The following is a 26,752-nucleotide window of genomic DNA, read 5'->3' as shown; positions in this document are numbered from 1 at the left end:
GAAGGACAGAGGTCAACTTCCTTATCCAAGTCTTGTGACAAAGTTATTCAGACATCTGAACATTCGGCCTCCACAAATTCTTTGTGCTCGATCGTGCGATCATATGGTGGTAGGACTGAAAATGGTGACCAAGATGCATTTGAAGGAACTAAGCAAGGCATTGGAGAAATTTAAGGAGAAGACTCCAGTCAAATCTCATCAATTCTCTTCTGCAGGAAAAAGAAAAGGGAAGGAGCCCATGGATGCTCCATCCAAGAGAAGAAGAGCTCTCCTCGTTGAGGATGAAGATGATGAGGAAAACATCACTATTTCTGCTTTGAAAAATCTCAGTCAACCCGTTCAAGAGAAAGAGTCAGAACAGCAGACAGAAGAAAGAGCAGAGGAAAAAGAAATGGAGGAAAGAGAAGAAGAAGAAAGAGATGCTGAGAAAGAGAGAGTTGAAAAAGAAGAAGAAGAGAAAAGAGATCAAGCAAAAGGAGAACATGAGGAGCACTCTCCACCTGAAGGCATGAACACAGGGGGAGACCAAGAGAAAAGAGGAATGACCTCAAATCCTGCAACCAGTGAGGGAGTCAATCGATCCCCAGCAGATCCAGAGGATATTTATGCCTCTCAGTTTCCTGAGGAAGGTCATGATGTTTCTTCGCCAAATCTACGTGATTATGCCGATCTACCATCGTCTGCATTTACTTCATCAGATCGTGCTAACGCCAGTACGCAGACCGACAATTCAGCAGACTTTTGCAAAGTTATGGATATTCTCTTGGAGATGCAAGGTCAGATATATGCATTGGGATGTGAAGTTTAGAACTTGCATAATGCAGGACAAGTTTCTTCAGGTTCATTGAATGATCAAATCCAAGCCCTTTCTCTTCAGATTCAGGCTAATGCTAAGGGTGAGGATGTTGCACAACTGAAGGAAGACTTGAAAAGGCTGGAAGGCATCGTTCGCCGATGGGAGATTTCCAGCTTGTTCGTGTTCCCAAGCATTCTTGACTCAATTTTCATCTCAATCTTTTTTATGCTGACAAAAAAGGGGGAGAGTTGCGAGACTTGAAAAACTTTGAACTTAAATTTGTCGAACTTTTTGTTTGTTTGGTTTGTGATTTGTTTTGACTTGACTTGTGTGTCTGGATGTGGACTAAATTTGGGATTTGGATTTGACTGCTTATTATTAACTACTATTGATATCTTATGGATGGCTTTATTGCATACTTGGACTAACCTATTTTCTGTGGTTGCGATTCTAGTGTTATTCATTTAGCCATTCATCTCTATAAGATATGCATATGTGTTTGAGAAATGTTTTGCAGGTCAAAGTTTTCCAAATCTGCAGGAAAGTTTTGTCACCATCAAAAAGGGGGAGATTGTTGGAGAAATCCTCATGAAGTGTTTTGAAGTTGACAAAACGTTTCCATCGATCTAGTCAAGGCTTGCGACTCTACTATTTAAAGTCCGAAGACCTCGGACAGCCGACTCAAGACTCAAAGTCTATCCTCATTGACAGTTTCTAATCCGTTGAAGAAAGGCTATCCAGAACTTGATGCTTCATTAAGGATGTGACCTTATCGACTGGAGAAGATCTCTTGGCTGGATATGACATAACGGAATCCTTTGTTTGATCATAATTGATTCGAAGATTAAGGATCCGATGATTGGCAAAGTAAACTTGGAAGGTTCTACTTATGGAAACCGAGATCCTGATTGTATGGGCGAAAATGATTGATGGGTTATCGACATATTCCTTTAATAGCTCGAATGATTTTCCTAATTGATTCCGTCCAACGGGTAGATTGGAGGAATTCCTTTGGTAAGTGCCAACGGGTATGATGGCATGAAGGAGTATATAAGGAAGACGTTCCAGTTGTTTGAGTGTGTGCATGATAGAAGAATTCCAAAGTCTAAAGCTCCTTGTTCTTAGTCAATTCATTTGTTGAACAAAATCGTGTAAACAAAAGAGAGTCTATATTCGTGAGAAACCTTGAGGAAGTGTGGTAGAACATCTGCACTGTGGAATCAAGGAAAAGCTGTGCTGTAACTTCTCTTTTGTTCATAGTGAAATCCAGCCGGTGGGCTATCAGTGCGGAAGAGTGGACGTAGGCTTGGAATAAGCCAAACCACTATAAATCTTGTGTTCAATTTTCTCTTCCCTAACCTTTACTTTACTTTGATCGTATTTTCCTTTTTATCGATTGCCTAGAATCGCTTCCGTATCTCAAGAATTTGTTTGTGCACCTATTCACCCCCTCTAGGTGCTTATACTAGCTATCTCAAATTCAAATGCCATAATCTGAAGAGACTTTGTAAGGGACGTAACATAGGCTGGGTTCATGGGTTGAGAAACGAAAGGATCGTTAGGCTCAAAGATGTGTGTAATGGGTAAGAGTTGGTGATCATCTTGACATTACCACTAGTTTTCTTCACCACGAATTGTCTTCTTGACAGATTTCTTTATTGGCTCAAGAGTTTATCACTGATGCCAATGATTATTCAACTGGAGATCTTTTCTCAACATTTTTTCTTTTAAAATCATTTTCTTTGATGATGGGCATCGATCAAGCACACCGTTTTTTTTTTTTTATGCCCCCCAATTCATCAATCATTTCTCTCTTCTTTTCATGGGCATTGGCCTTACTTTTACTAGGCACACTGCTTTTTCATGCCCCTTAGTTCTATTTTGATTTCAGTTCTTGCGCACAATGCGTGGGTCAAGTATATTTTGAATGACACTCGAACCTTCAAAGGTTTTCATCTGTCTCTTGCCTTGCCCCAGTGTGGGGGATGATCACCAACTGGGTTTAAAGAAGTGAAATTGCAGGCTCAAGTGGGCTATGCAAAGGATATGAGTGTATAGAATAGCGAAAGAAATGCTCTTCATCATCCTAAGGCACTTAAATTACCACATGAATTCAATGTAATAGCAGAACTTGAAGATTGATGCAAGTGAGAGCAAGAAAATTTCAATTCATTTTCCTCACTTCATGATGTCATTTTATCTCTCAGTTGCCCTAATGTGGGGGTGATTCTTGATAAGGGTAATTTGAAAAGAATAACCATAAGTGTATGGGCTTAAAGAAGGATTAAACAAGGGTTCACCAGTAGAGAAAAGAACTGCCCCTCGTCATTTTAGTTGTCGTACTTCTTGCAAGAAAATTCTTCATCTTGAAACACAAAACGTTTCCATACTCACCTCACAATGTATAGACAATGGACTGTGTATGGGATAAGGCTTGCCTTTCACGCCTCATTTAGCATGTTTAAGTAACTCGACATCTTTCACTGAATTGTCCATTTTGATAAATTTCAAGTGGAATTGACAAATTACATAACATCATGTGAAAGCATTCTCTAATGACAAAAAATGCCGTGCTCTATTCTTGCACCTGGGGTCATAAAGTCAAAGTTATTAAGTGTCCATGTCTAGCCCCTCTTTGTAAGGAAGCTCATAGAGGTTCCTTACAAAGATAAAAGACACCGTTGCTCATATCTATTCTTTGCCCCTACAAAAATAAAACATGCAACATTATACACTAGAGATTTGACCAACTTTGAGTGAGGAAAAGGTTTTTACAAGCCCTTTTATTCATGGATAGTATTTCTTTACAGCATCGAAATTAACAGATTCGTGAATTCACGCCCATCCATTTCTCGCCAAGATTAAAGCACCTCCGGAAGTACTTTCTTCACGATGTATGGTCCACTGTAATTTAGAGTGAACTTGCCACGAGGATCAAGGTTAATTGGTAGCATCTTGTGTAGCACCAAATCATGGACCTTGAAATGCCTTGGGTGAATCTTCCGATTAAAGGACTTGGCCACTCGCTGTTGATAACATTGACCATGACATATGGCCTTCAATCGTTTTTCATCAATCAAATTGAGTTGGTTATACCTCTGTTGTGTCCAATCAGCTTTCGTCAGCTTAGACTAAGACAAAATTCTTAGAGAAGGGATTTCTACTTCAACTGGTAGGATTGCTTCCATGCCATACACCAGAGAAAAAGGAGTTGCCCAAGTAGAGGTACGAACTGAAGTCCTATACGCCATCAAAGTGTAAGGAAGCCTCTCATGCCAGTCACGATAGTTATCAGCTGTCTTTGCCAGAATTTTCTTGATGTTCTTATTCGCTGCTTCAACCGCACAATTCATCTGGGGGCGATAGGGCGATGAATTCAAATGATGAATTTTGAACTCCTTGAACAAATCATTGACAAGTTTGTTGTTCAGGTTTGTCCCGTTATCTGTGATGATGGCTTCAGGCACGCCATAACGGGCAATAATATCCCGTCGCACAAACTTCACGACATTCTTTGCGGTGACAACTACATAGGATGCTGCCTCTATCCATTTTGTGAAATAATCGATAGTGACAAGGATGAAACGATGACCATTCGAGGCTTTCAGATTAATTGGGCCGATTACATCGATGCCCCACATCGAAAAAGGCCATGATTCTGATAGTTGATGCAGCTCATTTGGAGGAACATTTATTTTGTCTCCATAAATCTGACAACGATGACAACTCCGGACATGTTGAGTGCAATCAGTCTCCAAGGTCAGCCAGAAGTAACCTAGTCTCATAATCTTCTTTGCTAACATGTGGCCACTCATGTGAAGACCACACACTCCTTCATGTATTTCTTCCATCAACTGAGTGGCTTCCTTAGCATTGACACATCTAAGTAGGACGGAGTCGAATGACCGTTTGTATAATGTATCCCACTAATAAAGAATTTGGAGGCAAGTTTCATGAGGTGCTTTCGGTTAGATGGATTGCTACCTTCTGGGAACTCTCGCTTTTGAATATAGGTCATGATGTCATGGTACCATGGTTTTCCATCTGATTCCTCTATCACTACCATGCAATAAGTTGGCTTCAGCAAAACCTCTATTTTCAGAGGCTCAACCTCTAACCCATCAGTGACTTACAGCATAGAAGACAACGTCGCAAGTGCGTCTGCAAATTGATTATGAGACCTCGGCAAGTACTCGAACGAAACTTCCTCGAACTTTTCCACCAGATCCTCTAAATACTTGTGGTATAGGAGCAACTTGGCCTCCTTGGTCTTCCATTCACCTACGGTCTGCATTATAATTAGTGTTAAGTCTCCGAACACTTTTAACTTGGCCACACCTATCCCAATTACGGCCTAAAGCCTGAGGATGCAAGCTTCATACTCAGCCACATTGTTAGTGCATGGGAATATCAATTTTGCAGCCACCGGATGGTATTGTCCATCTGGGGATATCAGAACTGCCCTAGTACCAGAACCAGAAAAGTTTACAGCTCCATCAAAGAACATCTTCCACAAGTCTTCATTTACATTCAAGACACGGTCATCAAGGAAATTATCATCGTCATTAGGGACTCCTGAATTCTCGGCCAATAGGTCAGTAATCACTCGTCCCTTAACCGACTTTTGTGGCATGAATTGCACATCAAATTCGGAAATTAGAATTTGCCATTTGGCCAACTTACCCACCAAAGCTGGTCGATCAAGTAAGTACTTAATGGGGTCGTTCTCGGTCACGAGGAAAGTCTGGTAATGTAGTGTGTATTGTCGCAATCTATGCAATACCCACACCAAAGCCACACAAGTCTTTTCGACATCAGGATACTTCAGCTCTGATACAGTGAGCTTCTTGTTCAAGTAATAAATGGCTCGTTCTTTTCTGTCAACGGGACTTCTTGAGCCAACATTGCACCTAGTGACTCACTATGAATGGTGAGGTAGAGAATTAAAGGATGCCCCGTTGATGGCGGGACAAGCATTGGTGGATTCATCAAGTAACACTTCAACTTGTCGAACGCTTCTAGACATTCATCATCCCAGTTGACTCGTGCATTCTTCTTTAGGAGCTTGAAGAACAGTTTGGTGGTTTCAGAAAGTTGGGAAATGAATCGAGCAATGTAATTCAACCTCCCCAAAAGGCTCCGGACTTCTTTCACCGTTGACGGAGGTCGCAGTTCACAAATGGCCTTAGCTTTAGTTGGGTTGATTTTAATCCCTTTACTACTCATAATGAATTCGAGTAATTTACCGGATGTTGCTCCGAATACGCAATTAGCGGGATTTAGTCGAAGCTTGAACTCACGAAGCCGATCAAACAACTTCTTCAAGGTCTCAATGTGACTTTTTCCAGGTCGAGTTTTTGCAATCATATCATCAACATAGACCTCAATTTCTTGATACATCATGTCATGAAACAGTGCTATCATGGCTCGCTGATAAGTTGCCCCAGCATTTTTTAGTCTGAAGGGCATAACCTTATAATGAAAGGTTCCCCATGGGGTGATAAAGGCAGTCTTTTCCTTGTCTTCATCCTTCATCCTTCATCCTTATCTGATTGTATCCGGAAAAACCATCCATAAATGAGAATAGTTCAAAACCAGCGGTACTATCTACAAGGACGTCTATGTGTGGTAACGAAAAATCATCTTTCGGACTAGTCTTGTTCAGATCCCGATAATCAATGCAAACTCGAACCCGACCGTCTTTCTTCATTACTGGAACAATGTTAGCCACCCATTCAGGGTATTGTGAGACTTCAATGAATCCCACCTTCAATAGCTTCATCACTTCCTCCTCTATCTTCTTTGAGAGCTCGGTCTTAGTTCTCTGCAACCTTTGCTTCTTTAGTGGCACGTCCGGATTAGTAGGTAAGCAATGCTCCACAATTGATGGGTCTAAACTAGGCATATCAGCATAGGTCCATGCAAAGATATCCTGATATTCCTTCAGTAGCTGAGTTAGGTGCTCGGCCTCATCTTTGGGGAGACTTGCCCCAATTTTCACCTCTCTGGCTTCTTTAGTGTCACCTAAATTAATAGTGATGGTCTGCTCGGACGTGAGAGCCTTGGCTTTTTCATGTTGTTCCCAGCTACGTTGCACCTTAATGGAATCCTTAATCGAGTCTTCGAGATTACCATTATCAGCATTTGTTGCATTGGATTGGACCATTCCCACACCTTTGCATGCTATATGATCGTCCCTGAAACAGAAAGTAGATGGATCAGAAAGACAAACAGGGTAACCTAGATTTTTTTTTTTTTTTGAAATTCTTTGGCAAAAACCATTTTTTAAAACATTTTGACATGAGGAAGCATGATGAAGCCCAAGCCTCAGAATTCTCCTTGGAATTTTCTTTTCTTTTATCGGCTGGATATCATCACTGGGCTAGTTTGGTGTACTTCAACATGCCCTCAAAAACATGAAAATTTCCATGTATTTTATTGGATGAAAAGCAAATTACATTATTGAAATGATAGAAATCCTAGGAATGGAAATGCAAATATGGAAAGCAATAAAAAAAACTCCTGTGCAAAGTAGTGTGCGAATAGTTAAAATTCTCCTACTCTTGAACTTCGTCAATGGCAAACACTAAATTCTCTTCGAACAATTTAGCCATTCCTCCAAGTGCGTCGTCTTTTCCAGTGGATCGAATGGTGTCTGCAACTGGCTTGTCTGCCTCTCCTCATCCGATAGGAATAACATCAATGTCAACACCTGGAGGCTTGGAGTACTGAACATAGGTAACGATCACCCCTTCTTCCTCATGCATCATCTTCGCAGGCCTAGGGAATGTGGACCTAATATGGGGTATAATGAAGCCAGTTCATCCTTGTCCTCTTCCTCTTCCTCTACAGGATCATCCACCTCTACCACGATAGCCCAATCCAGTAGTATATGAATTCCGCTCAGTCTCAATCGGTTAGCGAGTGCCCTGACCATGTCGGCCTAAACCATTACCTGGAACAAAGTAACTCCCGACCATAATCTTGCCTATCATGATTGCCGACTTTGATAACTTTGGAGTGGGTAAGGTAGTGCCTTGAGAGACATGAATGGTTGAAACCAACTCAAATGCTTGAAAACTAGATTCTTCTTTACAATCTGGTTCAATATAAGGGATAGCCGTCTCGTGATAAATCTTGAACTCATCCTCTCCTTCAACTGTAATAAGCTTCCCTTTCGTCACAAACTTCACTTTCTGGTGAAGACTTGAAGAAACTGCCCGTGCTGCATGAAGCCATGGACGACCTAACAAAAAGTTGAAGGTCGTGGGTATGTCCAGGACTTGAAAAACTGTATTAAATAACACTGGCCCTATTTGCAAGTCTAAATCAACTTCCCCAACGACTTTTTTGGTTCCGAACATTGGTTTTAGTCGTGCGAATTTTCCCCAAATCATACCCAAGACGTTTTAGAGTAGTAAGAGGGCATATGTTTAAAGCTGATCCATTATCAATGAGTACCTGAGACACCAAGGTATTTCGACACTTGGCTGAGATATAAAGGGCTTTGCCGTATCCTCTTCCTTCATCTGGGATTTCATCATCTGAGAAAGTAATCTGGTCGTTTAACAAAATGGCCCCCACGAATTCCCCCAACTTCTTAGGTTCAATGGACTCTAGGACATGTATTTCGTTAAGGACTTTCATCAAGGCCTTTTGATGTTTCTCCGATGTCAAAAGCAACTCTAATATGGAGACTTGTGCTGGCATTTTACGAAGTTGGTCAGCTACACTATACTCACTTGCCTTAATTACAGCTAAGAATTCTTTAGCCTCCTCATCAGTAACTGGCTTGACAGGTTGTGAGTTGACCTGAGTGTAAGTGCGTCCCGATCGAGTGACCACATCTATCTCCGCATCATAACACCATGGTACTGCATTATTATTCGCATAAGCATAGGGTTGCGTAACATCAAGAATTAATTCTTCATCATCTGATGGCGGCACATCGTTGATTATTAATCCGTCTTCATCCGACGCATCTTCCAATGGTGGCATGTCAAGAGCTAGGGGATCGTTAGCTCCAATGTTTAAACCAGTAAACTCATCTTCAAAATCAGAAACCTCCTCTTCCAGATCAATAATGATTGGAGTGATGGTCGAAACGGTGTCGGCAGGATCCGCGTAGACAATTATTCCCTTCTTGGACATTTCCTTGACTCTTTGCACCTTCTAAGACATGGTAGGCTCTTCTATGTCTGAGTAGTATCTAGCTCGAACTAAACCATTATAAACATCATCCACATGTACTCTCAAGCTCCTCTTTCGAGCAGCATCAAAACTAAAAATGGCGTTCACAGCTTCTGAGTGGTCAGGGAGTGGATTATTCTGGATGTTTGGCTGTGCATCACGGAATGAGACTACCTTAGCATCCAACAGATTTTGGATTTTGTGTCGCAGCATATAGCAATTGTCAACAGAATGCTCCACCTCCCCCATATGGTAAGCACATGTCTTGGAAGGATCATAATTGGGGAAACGCTCGGGATTAGGTCGCTTAGGTTCCTTAGCGAGTAATCATTTCTTCTAAAGGGTTGGCAAGATCTTGGACAATGACTTAGGAAGAGGCGTAAATTGACGCCTGGAAGAGTTCTTCTGCTGGCCGAAGAATGGTCGTGCTCCTCCCTGTTGAGTGTTCGAGACGGGGCGAGGGGGTTGAACATAAGCTGCATTAACTTCCGCTACAGGCTCCTTATCCTTCTTGACTGATACTCTCCTATACGAGCTGGTTTGATCAGACGCCTATCCATCACATAATGCTACTTCAATTCGCTCGCCAACAAGGATCAACTAATTGAACGACTCAGCAGTTGATCCTAACATCCGATTTCGATATTCAGGCGGGAGTGTCTTCATGAACGAATCCGTTAACTCTTTTTCTGTCGGCTCCGGAGTAATCTGAGCAGCTACGGTCCTCCATCTCGTGACATATGCCTTGAAAGATTCCGTCCTCTTTTTCTCAGTGCGAAGTAAATCTTCTCAAGATGGGGTGACATCAATATTATACTTGTATTGCTTGAAGAAGGCATCGGTCAAATCCTCCAAAGTCTCCAGCAGATTAATTTTCTTCATAATGTACCACTGTAGTGTCGGTCCTGTCAGGCTTGCTTGAAATTGTTGAATCATCAAGGGGATATTATCAACATACTGGGTCATCCTGACCACATACGTCTGCAAATGGATCTTCGGGCAAGAGGTGCCATTATACTTTTCAAAGTCTGGCATTTTGAACTTCTTCGGCGTCTTGACCTTTGCATAGTGGGACAAATCAGTTGAGCTTTGGATAAACGAACCCTGCAGCTGCTTGAGTTTCTCCTCGATTCTTGTCATGCATTTTTCTTGTTCCGTCTTCGGTACAGCCAAGTGTATCACTTGTACCTCCTCATCAACAACAATTTGAGGCAGGTCAGTAATTTTCTCCCTGGAAGCATCACTAGAGGTTGATGTCCTAATTGCAAACGTATTCTTGCCTTTATCTCTCGGATCAGCCACATGAGCATGCTGTGGTAACACCACTTCAACTTGTGGAGCTAGTGGGGCAGTGTTTGCCTGGAGAGAATCGATTTGCTTAGAGAGCTGCTCAAGAACATTTAGGACTTGCTTCATTTCCGATTCGAGGGCAGCGATGCGAGTTTGTTCAGCAACACGTGTTTGTTCGGTGTTATCAGCCATTGTTGCTCTGGAACAAGTACGGATTGGTGGTCTTGGATTAGCCGTGTTGTTACCTAAGAAAAAAATACAGTAAGTATTTTAACAAATGAGATTGGTCCATGACAATGATCTAATTGCCTGATTTCATTCAAAATTTATTTTAAACATTGAACCATATTTCCTAACATTGAACTAAGAATTGAAATTCAAGTCCCTAAACATCAAACTAAAAACTGAAAACACTGAATTGAAATAAAAGTCCCTAGACATTGAACTAAGAAAACAAAATATCTCATTTTATATGCTTTCGGGAACCCAACGCCTTGTGAAGCTTCTCATTTTCAGCTTTGAGCATTTCCACTTTCCGCTTAAGATGCTCAATTTGTGCTCGTTGGGTGGGCTTCTCGGTCACATCAGGAACTACTGGACGCAAGGTGGCAGGAATCCGGTGTTGTTGGATGTAGAACGCTGATGCATGGTGAATCTCCTCCTCACCCTTCAGTCTCATAGGCACCAAAATCTTCTCTGGATGACATTCGCTCCACGTAGTAATGATCACCTGGATCTTGTTGAAGTAGTCGTAATCCTTTCGAATGAAACGAACTTGGAACAAATCTGTCTTGAGAGGTGGGGGAATTTCTTGAAGAGTTTTGTATGGACGGGCCACTCTATGTGGATAATAGGAAGTAGCACCGGAAAGACCCAGCAGCGGGATTGGTCCATCATGTTTGTGAGAAAAACGAGCCTCCTCAATGTGGAGCCATTTAGTATGCCCTAAGAATGCCTTAGGATTAGGGTTCTTCAAAAAATTAATTCAACGGGCATACTGTTTATGTGGGGAAAAATGTTCTAGAACCGCAAATTTTTGTATGGGATGCCGAGAATCGTCTATCCTGAATTGTTTTATAAGATACCCAAACCCTCTTATGTGGGAGAAAAACCATATTTGCAAAATTTCGGGGAGGGCACACATGGTCTTTTCCTCATTTTGTTTGAAACAGGTTAATGACAAAAATGTTTCGGCTAAAACCATATTGACATAATTCAACCCGTCGCAAACACGATTAACCACCCATGAAATTGAAGAATTAATGACATTTTTTCGATAAGGAAAACAATTAGCCCAAAAATGCTAACATGAAAATCCTGGCTTTTGAAATCATTGGTTGGTTTGCAAAACACTTTTCTAAGAATGAAAATGGACATGCAAAACAATTGGCTTTGACAACTTTTCTTACTCTTTTGGCTTCGGTTTTTAAAAATTGGGATAATTCAAAGATAGAATCTATACCGATAGGCAGCCTAACAAGTTCCTTTTCCAGGGGTATTCCAATGGCAACACTATATTCTTCAAGTGTTGGAGTCAATTCGAACTCACCAAACACAAAGGTGGAAGTCTGCGGGGGCGCAGCCGTGAAGTTGCAGACGTCGGCTCAGTGCAACGATGGGTGAGTAGGGTGAGGCAGGGGCTGGTGACGCAGTGGAGAACGGCGTGCGGCTTCGTGGAGAAGGAACCCACGAGGAAGATGAACAGTATACGCTCTTTTTTTTTTTTTTTACTTTTTCTCTCACCTGACACTCTCTCTCACTTGTCTCTCTCACTCTATGCCGAAAACCTCCCCCATTCACTTTCTACCACTGTACTTTTTCTCTCTTTTCCTTGCTCATGTCAACTTCTTCTCTCTTTCTCTTCAGTTTGCTATTTTTTCTTGAACGAACAATGAAGAGAAGCCCCCCCACTTGGTTACGAAGCCTCGCATTTTATAGTGATAGCGCTCAAAGTTGTTGAAGATTTGCAAATATTCACTCAATCATCCAACAGTAAAAAGGCTCCAAAATCACACAACCGAATTTTTTAAAATTTCGAAATGAAGATATGTGTTCAATAAGAAAAACGCTTCATTATTCAATTTTTTTTTTTGAAATCTCCCTCCACAAACCCAAATGTTTTATTTTATTTATTATCCTCCATTTTATTTTCTAAAAAAAAAATTAATCCTAAATTAGGTGTCAACAACGTTGAAAAAGAACTTTCATGTAATTGGTAAAGTGATTCCGATAGACTTAAAGAACCTATGTCGAGCGCACTTAATCTTGGATATACCAAAGTGTCAAGTTTAGAGAATCCATAGGAGACCAGTTGAATATATTTAGGAAGCTAAGTGTTTCTGTCGCTTGTATATCAACACAGTAATGCATGGATATCAATAGGCTATCACATAAATATCGGTAATGTACTGAGTGGATATGGGTAGAGCACTACGTGAATACAAGTAGATTAGGAAGTGGATATCAGTAGAGTTTACACTAGATATCACCAGCTAGAATATAAGCAATGACCGTGAATATAAAATGGAGTTATAATTCTATGATGACAACTTTTATCACGAATATTATCTTGAGAAAATTTTACCCCTTAATCGTTTGTGATTTGGTTGGAATTCCTTATTTAGAAAATTTTAATTGACTGAGATTATCTACACAAAAATATTCAATCGCGCAAGATATCTTTATTGATTATCATCCCAAAGACAAAATATGTTCCATAGACGAGCTACTCTATTTTTGGAAACCAAAATTTGATTGCATAGACTATCAAATTTAGGGGATTTTGATCGAACGATTTCATATGCTCATTGTCTTCTCATTGTGGAAATGTTTAGTTGTTTAGTTGGTATCGCGAGATCTGCAAATATTAGGTAATTCTAGTTCTAGAGGATTACGATTTGTTTGGCGCTCCAATCTGCCTGTTGTTGGAGGTGACGTCGACGGAGGGGAGCAGCGGGTGGTCATCGTGGAGGGCGGATGTGGTGATGGTGAGGCAGGCTGCTGAGGGAGAGAGAAGGTAGGCCTGGTGATGGTGAAAGCCTTCACAGAGGAATGATGTCGTTCGAGAATAACCCATGGGGTTACTTTGACTATAATAAATAAAGACCTTCACTTGTTCTTCCAACACTCAATTTCGCTTTAACGAAGACTTCTAATGGTTAAAGATCAAACAATAATATGCAGAGCAATAACCAGATTTTCTTATGGATATATTTATATATTTGGTTACTAAAACGCTGTTAAGTATTTTTGTGCATGGGTGGCCTGATCATTCCTTCAGAGTTAGTGTTACATTATATAAAGAACTGTATTCTTGGTAAATTCATGGCTAGCCTCATGCGTCCCAAAGTAACAGCCTAAATTTCATTGTCGCCAAATTAATGATTCTTTTAGCCAAGATTCTAACCAGGTATAAAATCATTGAGCATCACAGTGGATCTTACAACTATGCCCAAAACAACTCCTATGAGGTGCCTCCTATTACAAGATTTGCACATATTACAATGTCTGCGTAGGTTGGGTCACTATCCTTTTTGGCATTACTTAGTAAATCGAATTTTCTAAAAGGTTTTAGCAAGCTTAGCATTTCTCTTTTTTTTTTTTTTTTTCTGCTAGCCGTGAATAGAAAGCTCATGTATAAATGGCTCCTACACTCTACTTCTACATGCATTCCAGGATATTACTACGCCTCCTTCAATGATAGATCTTTCAAGTTGGGGATGATCATTTTCCGCTGTCGGAAGAGATTTCGCAAGAGTGAGTTTAGTGGCTAGTTGGATAGTGACCTTTAAAATTCTATTGCACAAAAGTTGAAGAACGAAATCGAGAAAGTGATGTATTTTATATAGAGGATAAGAATTAGACTAACGAGTTCCGAGGCAAAATATATCATGCCAAATCTCAATTACAAGGCATACTGCTTACGAGAAAAACCCTTATATCTTGAATGAATGTGGGCATGTCTATAAAGCAGATTGCATCAATATGGACAATATAAGACGCGTGTTCTATAAGGCCGCGAGATTATGAACGAAACTTATAAAAGGCTGTTGTCTTCTGACCAAAAAAAGAAGAAAAAAGGCTGTTATCCCAGCCAAACTCATCTTCTACACCGCCCCCATATTCTCACCCATAACTTCACCGACTAACTCCCCTTTTTCTTCTTGGACGACGACATCATCGTCTTATCGTCGCAGACACTATTCTCTCGCCGACCTTCCTATTTGGTCCTGCATGAACCAGGTAGTTTTTCAGAGAAAAATAACTCCAGCGGATCCACGGACTAGCGAACCACGCTGGCCGAGCAAGTAGGTACGCATGAAAAGGGAACGAACGGGTATCTAATTTGAACGTCGCCTCGCATTCTTCGAGATCGTTCTAAATGACACTCTTAAAGCCTCGCGGATAACCCCGCTGATTGTTTGTTGCTTAGTTAATGTTGTTCGGCAGATTCACATGACTTGGTAACATGCGCACGTATTTAATCACCCCCGTTTTTCTTCTCTCAGTTGCTGTAAATCCCCTTATTCCTATCTTCCATGCACGCATGCGCAGGCTTTTATGACGGTTGAATCTTCGAGATTGACCCAACAAACGGAGAAATCACAACCACGGGATTACTGACCGCGGCTCTATAAATAGCGGATCATGCGCTGGGCCTCTTCACTCGTTTGCATATAGTCTCTCTTCAGATTTCACAGAAGATCCCAACTAGCTAGTCGATACCCAGTGGAAGGCATGGACGGCCAAGTAGGCGGTGGGGCTAAGGGAGGCGGCGAAAAGGGAAGTGGTGGTGGCGGAGGAGGGGCCACCGGGGTAGTTGGTGGTGGCGGGGCTGCAAAAGGAGGTGGCGGCAGCGGAGAAACTATGGTTGCGCCAGGATGCGGCGGAGCCGTGCATATTCCGAGGGAGTCGTTCGAGAGGGACCCGCAGGGCTACTTTGCTGGACTCCGTGAGAGCTCCAAGGAGAAGAAATGAGACAGCCTATTGACGAGTTGATCTCAAGTATGATGTATGGACTGGGAAAGCAAGTTTGAAATTAAATAAAGACCTTTATCCTTTAATCCTCTCTCTCTCTCTCTCTCTCTCTCTCTCTCTGTTATATGGTTCATCAAGGTTGCTCATTTGCAATTATGCGTTCCATATTCTTTTGCCAAATGAGATGCGATGTAGGTAAGTGGGATTGACCAAGGGAAAGTAAATATAATCCTTCGATTTTCGTGCGCCAGTGCTTTCATCTTTGTTCATAAGAATTGGATGGCCTAGTTATTATGAAATACCCTTCTTGGCAGTATACACAGCTCTTCTTTCGACGCTGAGTTTCATTTTAAATAAGGCTTGTCCTGGTTATGTGACCTAGCTATGGTCAAATTCCGGTTGGGATTGATTATGATTATCCATTGTTATGGAGTTCGTTAAAGATAAAACAACAATTTCGAAACCAAAAAGCTGTTTTCTGTATGGATATAAAAAAAAAAAAAAAAAAAATTGGTTAATTTATATACATTGCGAAATGCAATTTTGTTTTTTTTTTTTTTTTGGTAAAAATGCAATTTTTGTTTTTATCTTCGTAAACATTGAAATTAGTGATAAATAGATAGGACAAACAATAAATCAACAAAAAGAAAAGTTATCATTGGAAAAGGAAATTTCTAATTAGGAGCTACCATTTATGATCTCCGACAATGAATACATCAAGAATATAGATATTGCTCCTCCAAGCTTGGGAGCCTCGATATCTTTCATTTTAAGTAAGGCTTGTCCTAGTTATGTGAGTTGGCTCCGCTTGTTTCGTGGAGAAAGTGGAGTTTCTGGAAAATATTTTCTAAAATGTTATTTTTCAAGAAAACGATATTATTTTCCAGTGATTGGATGAAATTCAAAAATGAAGTGGAAAATATTTTTTGCCGTTTGGTAAGGAAAGTCTTTTCCTCCATATACTCATTTTCCATAATTATTATTATTATTATTTTATTTATAATTGATTTTTTTAAGTATTATTATTATTTTTCACTTTTTCTTCTTCCTTGGCCATCACCATTGCCCTTGGCTGGCCACAAGCAAGCTTGAGCATCACCATAGGCCAGTGAGTCTCTATCCAGCTTGCCAGAGCCTAGGCAACCTCGATCTAAGTTCAAGCCTCGCCTAGTTCGTCCTCTGGCGAGGCCTAAGCTCACTCGACAATCTAGGTGAAGAGCCTCGTTGACCTATGGCAAGACAAGAGCTCGCTTGTGGCCAGTCACCGAATATCGATGTGGCTAGCAATCGACAGAAAAAGAAGGAAAAACTAAAGAAAAGAAATTTTTTATAATAATTAAAAATTTGATTTTGAAAAAAAAATGAAAGGTGTTTGGTTTAGAAGTGAAATAAAAAAGTAGAAAATATTTTTCTATTTTAGAAGACTTGTTTTTGTTGATAGACTATATTTTCCTTGATCAGTTTATTTTCCATAAAACAAACACCAAAAGATTAGGAAAACATTTTCCTAAAAGTTGTTTTTTGAGAAACGAACGGAGCTAAATACAATATTTTATTGGCCTCAAGTAATTTATTTAAAATGATCTTTGTCATAAAAGAATTAAAATTTTCAGGAACACTTTTCTTATGATGATATTGAGTGGAGGGAAAAAAAGGGGGATTAGGAGAGAGGTTTATGATTTTTATGTATCAAGAGAGGTTAACTATTGAGTATAAATTTTTTAGACTGAATTGACATAATCGAAATGTTTATGATTAAATTGATATAAATGTAATAGGTTTACGATATTTTTTATAAGCTTTCCAAATATGTGCGGATGGTGATGGTGGCAAATAAATACAGAAGATGGGTAGAGAGAGAGAGAGAGAGAGAGAGAGAGAGAGAGAGAGAGAGAGAGAGAGAGAGAGAGATGGCCGAGAGCGTGGGTCGAATCCGCAAGCTGTTGGAGGCGATATTGATAGAGATGGGAAGTGGCCAATCATGGTAGTGGTGCGAACATGGCGACGGTGGGGGCAAGCTGCTGAGCGAGAGAGAAGATAGGTCCGTTCAAGAAGTTGGTGACGAAAGAGGGGAGGGAAAGAGAGGATGGTGAGGAAAGAGGGAAAGAGGAAAAACAAAAAGGATAACGCAAGGCATGTTATGCAAGATTAGTATTGTAACAAACGTGAAAGTTAGGCTCTCGGTAGATTTTAGATATGGAAAATTCCAAAAAAAAGGGAGGGAAATAGATCTTGAGTCAAATAGGGACTTTTTTTTTTTTTTTTTTTTTTTTTTTGGTCAGTAGTCTTCGGGGGCCGGCGATGCTCCAGCAAGGTCGTCGGCCCTTATTTGGCCAGTCGTCGACACCGACCATGGCTAAGGTCGGTGACCGGCAAAAGGAAGAAGAAGAAGAAAAAAGAAGAGAAAGAAAAATTGATTTTAGAAATTGTTCCCGGGAACGAGAAGCTAATTTTTTCTTCTTGTTTCTGTTCCAAATCTATTCCCGGAAATAAAAGTTTTACGAAACATGTGTCTATTCTTTTTCGTTCCCTGGAATAAAAGAATAGAAATTTTTGGTCCAGGGAATAGAAATTGTTTTTAACAAACAGGCCACTAAACAAGGCCTAAAAGTAACAAATGGAATTTGTTGTGTCATGCTCTTTTTATTTGAACAATGAGAGGTTGAACTCACTCGTGCATGAGAAGGAAAATGGAGGTGGCTTATGGGATAAAGAAAATGCAGGTCGACTGTGAACTTCACCCTTGTTCTACCTTCTTGCGGATAACCACGACACCACAACGACAGTTTCATGGTCATCGAGCACGTCTCTATAAACTAGGTCTAGATCAAACCACCCAAAAGGTGATTGTTAGCAAATTTACATGAGGATTGATTCTGTTCTGCGTGTAATTCACTCCAAAAATCGTTGCCTAATTCCAAACCAACGTTGCTCTGAAAATCAAGAGCCCTCCAGATCTTATCCATGCATTGTGTGCATCATACCCATCAAATGGGTGGGTCGAGTTGAAAATGGTACAATCCAAATGACCCATTTATCTCGTTTTTCTCCTATTTTGATGTAAGACAAATATAGTGATCAACATCCAACCCAACTCTATTGTTACAACACTTCTATATTAAATCAAATTAGGAAAACTCAAGTGTGCGAGTGTGAGATCGAGTGATGGCAAGAGATAGTGAAAAGAGACTCATAGGAATATGTTAGGTCTAAATAAGTTTTGAACCTATTTAAAACTTACATTATTTTGAAAAGTATCTAGCATGACTGTCCATTGTAGAATGACAGCGTGATGGATAAAGGCTAGCCATAAATAATTTTTGACGAAACCATTAGATTTCTTGAACCAATTTCAATTTTTGACTTTTATGTTTCCTTATGTTAAGCTCAAATTTATAGAAAAATCAGAAGAGAGCCTATTGAATAAATTTTCTTGAATATGAAGAAAGAAAAAATAAATTAATAGTGAAATATAAATAATCATAAGTAGAAAAAATATGATAAAAAATTAAGTAAAGAAAAGAAAAACGAAATATAAAAATTTCAAAAATTATTAATACATTATTTTAAAATTATCATGTTAGCGCCGGTCGGTCAAAATTGATTAAATGGCTTGAACTGACACATATATGAAATGTTTAAGATTGAATTGTTATAAAAAAAAAATAGGATTAAATTAATACAATTGTAATAAGTTAATGACTTTTTACATAATTTTCCCAACTGACGCATGTTAGCCATTAGTGAGCACAGCAAACGATGGACGCCTCCTTGGGAGCAGACCATCCGCATCCAGGAGAGAGGATGGTGAAGAAAGAGGGAAAAGAGGGATGAACGATGCTAAGCATGTTCTGCACAATAATTGACAAGTTAGGTAGAACTTCATTAGATATTAAATATAATCTGCTCATTTCAAGTCTTCACTTGCTACTTTTTCTAACAGTCTTTGATAGGAAGGGCTGAAATGTCGAGCAATACTTGGAATTTCACAGCTGAAATTAATAAATGAAAACAGCTCACTAATAAGCCTTTTCCACTATTTTGTTTTTCCATTCACCGAACGCTTATTCCAGCCCAGATATATATATTCAAAATTCTTCTGGAGAATCACCACAAAGTTCCCTTGATCTTATAATTCCATATTAATTTCATAATCAGATTGTTCTCTCTCCCTTTCTTCCACATCGTTTCCACCTTTGCTTTCTTTTCAATGGTGAAGAGCGAGACTGTTGAAGTTGGACAATTCCCCAACCTTTGTTTGAGTGACTTGACACTGCTTTCCGATTAAGTTACCCACCAATTAAGTCACTAACTTTTCTTTGGGTCGCTTATTACTAGAATTCATTTAATTTCTTTTTTTTTATCTTACAAACTTTTTTTATTGACTTACGCACTTTTATTTGCCTTACTTGTTAATTTTTTAAAATTTACCAACTTTTAAAGGGACAAATTACCAATTCAATCTTAAACTCATTGTAAGGATGCCAAATAAGTTCTAAACTTTCCCAATGTAGTCTTAAATTTTTACACAAAATTTTGATGTAGTTATTCTAGTCATTTGAAATGATGTAATGATATGTACATCGTCAGCCATCCTACGAGGCATAACCTTTGACATGTATAATTCAATTATGACCAAACAAAAGTAGATTTAACAATAGCGGTTATATTTGGTTGGGATTTTGGAGAAATGCAAAGTGCTTTAGGTTAAAAGGGTATTCGAAGTACAAATTGCATTTGATAAATTGTAATTTGAAAGTATTTTGGAAAGTAACTTCGGTTGAAATGATATTTGGAAGAACACACGTATAAATAAAGGACTATTGTTATTTTTATAAAATAAACAAGAACCCAAACCCTTTATTGGTGAACCAAATTTGGCTTGTTGGCGATCAGATTTGGTGTCACCAACAACGCTGCATGACGTGGTCAGTGGTGAGGGCATTTTCGAAATTTTGGAAATTTAGTGAAAGAAAAATTGAAAGAATAAAAAATGTAATCGCATTTTTAAAACGCTAAAGCCCAAAACCACTATAGAACTTCATTAGGCTAAGAGATAATGGGTGGATTTGATTCAACTTTGCAAGTGGATTTTGGGTGTAATACATATGCTGAAAACCAAAGCCCTTTCGAGAAATGTAAATTGTATTTGATAAAAACTCTTTGTAAAGAGACTTTGAGTTCAAGTAGTGTCGGGTAAAAAAACTTTTGTAATAGGCTTTGAATGTATTTTTTTATATTATTTTTTTTAATCAAAAAAGGGCCCAAACTCTTTGTTGGCTTTAGTGAAGGGCTATGGCTGCTGACGACTACGGTCGCCCAACCTCATGAAACCTCTTGCGAAGGCAACCTGAGGTCATGCAACCTCAGGCGACCCTCGGTGAGGATCGCGCAACCCAAGCGGCACGCGACCTAGGCAACTGCCGCCAAGGTCTTGCAAGGATCGCCTGAGGTTGTGAGACCTAGACAATGGTTGTTTGAGGTCGTGCAACCTCTGGTAGAGGTTGCCTAGGTCACGCGACCTTGCCAAGCCCTTCATTGACCATTCACCGGCCCTTCATCGGCTAGATTTGGCCAGCAAGGCCAAATCTAGTATTGTCGGCCGCTCTTATGCAAAGAAGATGAACAATTACAAGGAGGGACAAAACTATAATACCATAGAATTGGTGAGGGTAGTTTTGAAAGGCAAAAAATATTGAATTCTAGTTTCAACATTCCGCAAATGCTACTACGAAAGGCTAGATGGGAGTAACATTGGGTTTTCAACATTCTAAATGTAAGCATTTAACAGAAAGCTATTTTAAAATACTTATCAGATGCTTCAACATTTCCCCGAGGAGCCTTAGAGGCTGAAAACCTCTTAGAAAAGTTGAACCAAATGCACTCTATAAAGTACTTTGGAAATATTGCATTCTATCAAATCTCTTTAAAAAAATTTGCCAAACACATTATCATTTGGCCAAGGACCTTTAAAGGTCTATAGGCCTTTGGGAAAGTCACCGCCAAATGCACAACCAATTTCCGTGAACAAAATGCCTTTTAACTTTATTCCTAAGAAATGGATGGCTTAGTAACTATGGGAAACACTTACCAACCTCCTGTTCCATTTCACCTTAACTAAGACTTGTCCTGGTTATGTGACTTGGCAATAGTCGAATCTGGTCGAGGATAATGATAATCATCCTTTGTTACGTGGTGTTGCTCTTTAAAGATCAAACAATTATCTGAAGAGCAAAAGCTGACTTTCTCTTGGATATATATTTGATTACTAAAATGCCGTTTAGTATTTTTGTGCATGGCTAGCCTGAGCTTTACTTCGGAGTTGGTATTGGTAGCCTCATTTGCTGAATATTGGTAAGATCTAATGCACGTTTCACGTTCTTACCTTGACTTTGATCTCCCCTTACCAAATCCGCCTCGAAGTAAACTTAAAATGTCGTTGTCGGCATATTAGCAATTCTTTTAGGGAAGATTTTGACCAGATACGAAATAACTGGTGCTCAATCTAATGTTAGTCTTGGGAGGATTCTATTTATTGATCTAGAATTCCCACTTATGATAGCGCAAGTCCTTTTCAGGCAAATGTAAGACGGATGGCCGCCTAGATAGGTGATAGGGTAGGGGGAGTGGTATCGCGTATATTGTGGCCAATCTTCCTACCTGTGCTTGCGCTGAGATTCGATACCATCACATGACTTGACCTGCGCGTGGAGGGTGAGAGAGAGAGAGAGAATGGAGGATGAGAGGAAGATGAGCATCTCTGAAGCAGTGGCCATGAATGGAGGGAACGGACCTTGCAGTTACGAGCAGAACTCTTCTATCAGGTACTTCTTATTACAAGATATACATACATATAACAAGATATATCATTTTAGCTTTTCTCTTCGTGCTAGCAGTAAAATCCTTGTCGCATGTAGTCCGTTCCTCACAGTTTCCCTGCACTTACAAAGATGTATCGCTCTAATTAACCCTTATGAATTAAGAAACAAGCTGTAACCTAATTAGATGTTCCAAACATGAGATTTTACGGTGCATATATAGTGTGAAAGATCAAATATATGCCATGCACTTAAACTATTTACATATCTCCTCAATCTTCAAGTAAACCAACGTGTTTAGGGGCTGTTTCTTTAAAATATTAAAAGAAATAGAAAAATTATACAAGTTTACCAAACGTGTTTCTGTTCTTTTTCTATTCCAGGAATATAAATTTTGTGCAGTTACCAAATGCGTTCTTCTGTTAAAAAATTGTTCCCCGAAACAGAAATAGTTTTTTCTATTTCTACTCTCAGGAACAATTTTTTAACAGAAACGTTACCAAACGTGCTATTAACTTCTCACATGTAATTGACCGAGTCATCAATCAAGAATTGACATAGAGTTGGTTGAGTGAGGCTTGGCCTCGGCCAAGCCTCACTAGCGGCTGGGTGAGACTCAACCAAGCCTTGGTTGGGTGAGGCTTGACCTCACCTAGATTTGGTAAGGTCGAACCTTGCCCTACCAAAGCTCAAGCAAGCCTTGCCCTGTTAGGTCAGGCTCACTAGTGGCTGGGTAAGCCTCGCTTGGCCTCACTCTGGCCTAATGAGCCTCCAGCGAGCTTGTTAGACCTCACCCAATTAGTCGCTGGTGACCAATGGCGATAGACGGCTGTGGCGGTGGAAGAAAAAGAAGAAGAGAAAAGAAAAAAAAGAAATTTGGATCGGCTTGATTCTAGAATTATTCTCGGAAATAAAGAAACAACTTTTTTTATTTCTTAATTCTATTACAAATTTAATTCCATGAACAAATTTATTTCCAGAAACAAAAAGTTTACCAAACAGAATTCTGTTCCAAATCTATTATTGGAAACAAGAAAATAAAAATTGTTATTGTCTGGCAAATTGTCAAACACGCCCTTAGCATCATTGAACCAATGGCCAAACTGACAAAAAAAATTATCAAAAAATTATTGAACCTATTGTACTTTTGTCAATTCAGTCATTAATTTTTTAAGTTTGCTAATTCAATCCTAAACATTCACTTCTTGGCTATTGAGTGCACCCAACCAATTTTGATGGAAAATTGCTAATGTGGCAAGTCGACGCTAATGTGGCATTTTAAAAATAATTTTTAATATATATATGTATAAATTTTTCTATTTTTACTTTTTCAGTTGGGTTAAAGTCAGCAATGATTGCCGGCCGACCTTCGCTGGCCACAAACAAGGGTCAACAACCCTTGTCGGCCACATGGAGGGTCGACCAACCCGTTGGCCTTGGACGACGGTGTTGCCACCCTTGAATTGGCAAGGGCTGTGATGCCCTCATCAAATTTGGCCAGGCGAGGGCATCGTGGCCCTCGCTCAAGGCCAACGAGGGTCGGCTAGCCCTCGCCTATAGCTTGCAACGGTTGTCGGCCCTCAACTGTGGCCAGTGATGGTCGGTCGACAACCCTCGCTAGCAAACCAAACAAAGAGGAAGAAAAAAGTTGAAAAAGGAAAAAGACATTAAAAATTCAAAAAAAATATTTAAAAATGCCACGTCAGCCATTTCCGCCAAACTTGGCCAGATGAACTCAATTGGTAAGAAGTGAAAATGTTTAAGATTGAATTGGTAAAAATATAATATATTTAGGACTTTTTGGACAATTTTCCCCCGAGCATACCTTATAACTGTGCCTAGAACTCCTTCTATGAGGGATTTTCTATACAAGATGAATACAAATTCTAGTGAATGTGGATCGTGTTGGTTGTGTCACTTTATATAATTTTATAACTTCACGTGGTAGATCGAATTTCATAAAAAGTTTTAGCACGCTTAACATTTCTCTCCTTTTTTCTACTAGCTGTGAAAAGAATACAACTCATGCCTAAATGTTGCATCCATTGAAGATTAGAACAGAAAGCTTGTGTGTAACTGGCTCCATGGACCAAGCACTTACTCTATGCGTCCCATCATAGTACTGTTTTGATGATATATATTTCAAGTAGCAAATGATCATTTTCCACTACCTTAAGATATTATTTTTTTTAAATTACCTAGTTATAATTTGGTTCACCAACAATAAAATTCCCTTTGTCTCATAATTTTTAGTTTAGTAGTTGGACTGTCCTATCTCATCCTTTCTTCAATATCTTTTCCACTTTGCCTCTCTCTTCACACATCCACTTCTAATCACTATTATATGAAATTACCAGCTTTTATTTGGTGAATTTTCTCTCTTATTGCACAAGGATGCTAGTTTTTGAGTTGCTACTCGTGTTTGCGAACTTAGCGTCTTTTCTGTATTTCATTACCCCGCTTCGGCTGCATCAAACACTATCACCGTCGTAAAGTCATTGGCAAAGACTCGATTCAGCAGTTAAGATAACCTTTAACAGGTGTACTCAAGCGGTGAGTATTAATTATGGAGTTGGTCTGGATGTATCGATCACTTCGTAAGCTAGTGCGTGTATTAGATATCTAGTGAATCTTTCTTGCATCTCGTGCATTCTTAGAGGGACTGGACATTGGACGATCTCTCCACTAAACATATGGATGTGTTTTGGAAAAGTCTTAATTGCAATTATTAAAATTAAGTATTGCAAAAGTAATCACCACATATTGTCCGACTATACAGAAAGAAGTCGCTGCCGCCGCCATGGATATGATCAAGGAAGCTTTACCCACAACCCTTGATCTCTACCACCTCCCGTTATCCTCTCCAAACCCCATAATCAGAATAGCAGACTTCGGTTGCTCTACAGGACTCACATCCATCCAAGCCATCGAAACCATAGTACAATGCCTCTTAGACCTCATCAAACCAATCAAAGAACCCCGATTTCGTACCCTCGAGTTCCAAGCCATCTTCAGCGACCTCCCCACCAATGACTTCAACACGCTTTTCACCAACCACCTGCCAGTGAGGCGGCGCTACTATGCCATGGCAGCCCCAGGATCGTTCCATGGCCGTCTCCTCCCGACTGCATCCCTACACTTTGCATAATCGTCCTATGCACTCCACTGGCTGTCCCGCCTTCCACAAGAGATACTGGACAAGTCTTCCCGTGCTTGGAATGGAGAGAGAATTTATCACGTGAACTCGCCCGCCGAGGTCGTCGGGGCTTACTCCGCTCAGTTCGGGAGAGACATGGAGATGTTTCTCAGTGCGAGAGCGGAGGAGATGGTCGGTGAAGGATTGATATTTATGGTCATGCCTGGTGAGCCAGATTTGGTTCATGATTCTCAGACCACCATAGGGTCAGAATTCGAGCTGCTGGGTTCTTGCCTTGTGGACATGGCAAAAGAGGTACGTAATTGCATCCATGGGCTAACACTTGATGCATGAGATTGAATTATGCATTTCAGGATGATTGGCCACGCTAATCGTACTAAAGTTCGCTTTACTGATACTTTTCATGAAGGTTAGCAGTAGCGTGTTTCACTTGGATGTCCTAATTATTCCAACAAAGTACATTCACAAGAGCTATTTCAGAGGGGATCTCCTTAAATAAGTAATCGTGTGGTTTCATGGATCACTTTGTGGCGAAAAACTTTGAAAATTGCAAAGCTAAGTTTACAGATCTATGCTGCAAAGAATGTAATAACTTTCGTGAAAAATAACATCTCCGAGTGAAAACCATGTAGAGTGACATATTGTAGGTTGTTTCCGCTGTCTATCCCGGAGGCAAGAAATAATTTATTTTCGATGGTGTCCATATCTCTAGGATCTGTGCCGTTGAAATCTATATTTAACGATTAAAAATCAGTTCGAGGCATGGTGACTGTTGAGATATTGACATTGCACGTGAAAAATGGACAAAGAAAATACGAATGGCGAAAATCACTATTTGCCTCCAAGAAACGAGCAGGTTATTATCACTTTGAAAGTGAATTTTGGTTACGCAGGGGATCATAAGCAAAGCCAAAGTAGAGAGCTTCAACTTGCCAATATATTTCCCATCAGAAAAGGAGCTGAAACAAGTGATTAGTCGAAACGAATTCTTCCACATCGAGAGGATTCAGACTCTAAGCCACCTCAAAATGCACGTTGCCTTCCCCACCCCCGAATCACGCTCTCTCTGCTTAAGAGTGGCATTAGAGGGATTATTGTGCCATCATTTCGGCAATGAACTGATCATCGACGATTTGTTCCACCGTTACTCGCTGAAAGTGGCGAAATCTCTCTTTTCCTGAAGCCAGAAAGTCATGAATCCATCTCATTCTCTGTGGTCCTTAAGCGCAAGAAGTCTGAAGAGAATATGTAGGGATTACGCTGGTACATACTGTACTTTGTTTCACGGTGGGAAAGATGCTTTAGCCAGCTACCTTTTCTGGAAGAGAGAATTGACTTGGAGCATAAATCTGAGTTCAAATCAACGAGGCCGTTAAGTGGATATCCCCAACTCAAAGAAGTATGTACTTCAGTCTCCATGTGGTGTGCTTCTTTTTCATTTGAGTTAATATTGTTGAGAGAACCCATAACTGAAGCTGACAAAATTATTAATGAGTTGCATTGACCTTGATAAATGTTAAGAGT

General features: G+C 39.9%; 1 long non-coding RNA gene across 1 annotated transcript; it reads left to right on the top strand.

The window, feature by feature from the left end:
• The first annotated feature begins 21,935 nt into the window (after nt 1-21,935).
• Nucleotides 21,936-26,255, top strand: LOC108956691. Its single transcript, XR_005548121.1, has 3 exons — nt 21,936-22,077; nt 24,851-25,522; nt 26,122-26,255. It is a non-coding gene; the product is annotated as an uncharacterized LOC108956691 (long non-coding RNA).
• Nucleotides 26,256-26,752: the final 497 nt, after the last annotated feature.

The sequence above is a fragment of the Eucalyptus grandis genome, chromosome 2, assembly GCF_016545825.1.
Source record: "Eucalyptus grandis isolate ANBG69807.140 chromosome 2, ASM1654582v1, whole genome shotgun sequence".
NCBI lineage: Eukaryota > Viridiplantae > Streptophyta > Magnoliopsida > Myrtales > Myrtaceae > Eucalyptus > Eucalyptus grandis.
Note: the sequence above shows the minus strand (reverse complement) of the source record. Positions and strands in the feature narration are given on the sequence as shown.